Below are 3,699 nucleotides of genomic sequence, written 5' to 3' on the forward strand. Positions count from 1 at the left end.
ATGCATACATGTATGCATACATGCATACGTATATACAGGTACATATATTCTTTCGCTCATTATTATTGTAAGAATGTGTTTACGCACTTTGCGTCCTTGACCGTTCTTGAAAATTACGTGGGTGTAATATATATTTTCCTACAAAACGATAACGGCGTAGAAGAAATTGCGAAATGGATGCGGTAATTTCCCCGAAGATTATTCGGATTCCGTTTCGGTAAATGTTTTTCACGGAATTGTAGGCTTGTTTTCTGCCTTAAACTTCGGAAATTAACACTATCGCTTAACTTCCGGAAAGTAACACTATCGCTGGCGGATAACGAAGAATTCAATGTGGAATTACTGGAATGAAATCGTAAATTGTCATCTTAAAAAAAAGTTTGTTTTTTTTTATCTTGAATTTATTTATTAAAGCACACGTTATTTCTTTTTAGTCGCGTGCAAGCGACTCTATAAGTCACACCGTCGGTCCGTCAGTCGGTCAGTCTTTCGGTCTGTCCGTAACACTTTTGTGCTTGGCCTTTTTAGTTAGGATCAAAGGTCTGTTGTTACTAGATGCTGTTCTTAGCTTTTTAAGATTTTCTTGGCCTTTTGGCCAAGATAAAAGTGTAGTATCTGTTCCGACAGATACTGCAAGCTATGACTAGCTATGACTAGCAAAGACCAGATGTGGGGGCAACCCCACATGCCTGACCTTTAACCAGCTCCCATTTCCCACCTCTCGGGAGCTGGTCCCCTTTTTCCCTTCCCCCTCCCTTCACTCCTCACATTAAAAATTGGCCTTGTGCCTAATTTGCTCGGTGGGGGAGCAAATAAATACCATCTGTTCCGACAGATACTGCAAGCAAAAACCATATGTGGGGGCAACCCCACATATCAGACCTTGGTCAATGTGGGGGAAACCCTTCATACCAATTGTCACTATCCAGCTCCCATACTCCTCGGGGAGTTGGTCCCCATTTCCCCTTCACTCCTCACATTAAAAATCGGCCTTGTGCCTAATTTGCTCGGTGGGGGAGCAAATAAATACCATCTGTTCCGACAGATGCTGCAGGCTATGACTAGCTATGACTAGCAAAGACCAGATGTGGGGGCAACCCCACATGCCTGACATTTAACCAGCTCCCATTTCCCACCTCTCGGGAGCTGGTCCCCTTTTTCCCTTTCCCCTCCCTTCACTCCTCACATTAAAAATCGGCCTTGTGCCTAATTTGCTCGGTGGGGGAGCAAATAAATACCATCTGTTCCGACAGATGCTGCAGGCTATGACTAGCTATGACTAGCAAAGACCAGATGTGGGGGCAACCCCACATGCCTGACCTTTAACCAGCTCCCATTTTCCACCTCTCGGGAGCTGGTCCCCTTTTTCCCTTCCCCCTCCCTTCACTCCTCACATTAAAAATCGGCCTTGTGCCTAATTTGCTCGGTGGGGGAGCAAATAAATACCATCTGTTCCGACAGATGCTGCAGGCTATGACTAGCTATGACTAGCAAAGACCAGATGTGGGGGCAACCCCACATGCCTGACCTTTAACCAGCTCCCATTTCCCACCTCTCGGGAGCTGGTCCCCTTTTCCCCTTCCCCCTCCCTTCACTCCTCACATTAAAAATCGGCCTTGTGCCTAATTTGCTCGGTGGGGGAGCAAATAAATACCATCTGTTCCGACAGATGCTGCAGGCTATGACTAGCTATGACTAGCAAAGACCAGATGTGGGGGCAACCCCACATGCCTGACCTTTAACCAGCTCCCATTTCCCACCTCTCGGGAGCTGGTCCCTTTTTCCCTTCCCCCTCCCTTCACTCCTCACATTAAAAATCGGCCTTGTGCTTAATTGGCTCGGTGGGGGAGCAAATAAATACCATCTGTTCCGACAGATGCTGCAGGCTATGACTAGCTATGACTAGCAAAGACCAGGTGTGGGGGCAACCCCACATGCCTGACCTTTAACCAGCTCCCATTTCCCACCTCTCGGGAGCTGGTCCCCTGTTTCCCTTCCCCCTCCCTTCACTCCTCACATTAAAAATTGGCCTTGTGCCTTATTTGCTCGGTGGGGGAGCAAATAAATACCATCTGTTCCGACAGATACTGCAAGCAAAGACCATATGTGGGGGCAACCCCACATATCAGACCTTGGTCAATGTGGGGGAAACCATTCATACCAATTGTCACTATCCAGCTCCCATACTCCCCGGGGAGTTGGTCCCCATTTCCCCTTCACTCCTCACATTAAAAATCGGCCTTGTGCTTAATTTGCTCGGTGGGGGAGCAAATAAATACCATCTGTTCCGACAGATGCTGCAGGCTATGACTAGCTATGACCAGATGTGGGGGCAACCCCACATGCCTGACCTTTAACCAGCTCCCATTTCCCACCTCTCGGGAGCTGGTCCCCTTTTGCCCTTCCCCCTCCCTTCACTCCTCACATTAAAAATCGGCCTTGTGCCTAATTTGCTCGGTGGGGGAGCAAATAAATACCATCTGTTCCGACAGATGCTGCAGGCTATAACTAGCTATGACTAGCAAAGACCAGGTGTGGGGGCAAGCCCACATGCCTGACCTTTAACCAGCTCCCATTTCCCACCTCTCGGGAGCTGGTCCCCTTTTGCCCTTCCCCCTCCCTTCACTCCTCACATTAAAAATCGGCCTTGTGCCTAATTTGCTCGGTGGGGGAGCAAATAAATACCATCTGTTCCGACAGATGCTGCAGGCTATGACTAGCTATGACTAGCAAAGACCAGATGTGGGGGCAACCCCACATGCCTGACCTTTAACCAGCTCCCATTTCCCACCTCTCGGGAGCTGGTCCCCTTTTTCCCTTTCCCCTCCCTTCACTCCTCACATTAAAAATCGGCCTTGTGCCTAATTTGCTCGGTGGGGGAGCAAATAAATACCATCTGTTCCGACAGATGCTGCAGGCTATAACTAGCTATGACTAGCAAAGACCAGGTGTGGGGGCAATCCCACATGCCTGACCTTTAACCAGCTCCCATTTCCCACCTCTCGGGAGCTGGTCCCCTTTTTCCCTTTCCCCTCCCTTCACTCCTCACATTAAAAATCGGCCTTGTGCCTAATTTGCTCGGTGGGGGAGCAAATAAATACCATCTGTTCCGACAGATGCTGCAGGCTATGACTAGCTATGACTAGCAAAGACCAGATGTGGGGGCAACCCCACATGCCTGACCTTTAACCAGCTCCCATTTCCCACCTCTCGGGAGCTGGTCCCCTTTTCCCCTTCCCCCTCCCTTCACTCCTCACATTAAAAATCGGCCTTGTGCCTAATTTGCTCGGTGGGGGAGCAAATAAATACCATCTGTTCCGACAGATGCTGCAGGCTATGACTAGCTATGACTAGCAAAGACCAGATGTGGGGGCAACCCCACATGCCTGACCTTTAACCAGCTCCCATTTCCCACCTCTCGGGAGCTGGTCCCCTTTTTCCCTTCCCCCTCCCTTCACTCCTCACATTAAAAATCGGCCTTGTGCTTAATTTGCTCGGTGGGGGAGCAAATAAATACCATCTGTTCCGACAGATGCTGCAGGCTATGACTAGCTATGACCAGATGTGGGGGCAACCCCACATGCCTGACCTTTAACCAGCTCCCATTTCCCACCTCTCGGGAGCTGGTCCCCTTTTTCCCTTCCCCCTCCCTTCACTCCTCACATTAAAAATCGGCCTTGTGCCTAATTTGCTCGGTGG

General features: G+C 49.4%; 1 pseudogene; it reads left to right on the forward strand.

The window, feature by feature from the left end:
• Positions 1-575: 575 nt before the first annotated feature.
• On the forward strand, positions 576-739 carry LOC145253060 (U2 spliceosomal RNA; annotated as a pseudogene).
• The last annotated feature ends 2,960 nt before the right edge of the window (positions 740-3,699 follow it).

This window comes from Euprymna scolopes, chromosome 29, assembly GCF_053919585.1.
Source record: "Euprymna scolopes isolate OS-2025 chromosome 29, ASM5391958v1, whole genome shotgun sequence".
NCBI classification, from domain to species: Eukaryota; Metazoa; Mollusca; class Cephalopoda; order Sepiida; family Sepiolidae; genus Euprymna; species Euprymna scolopes.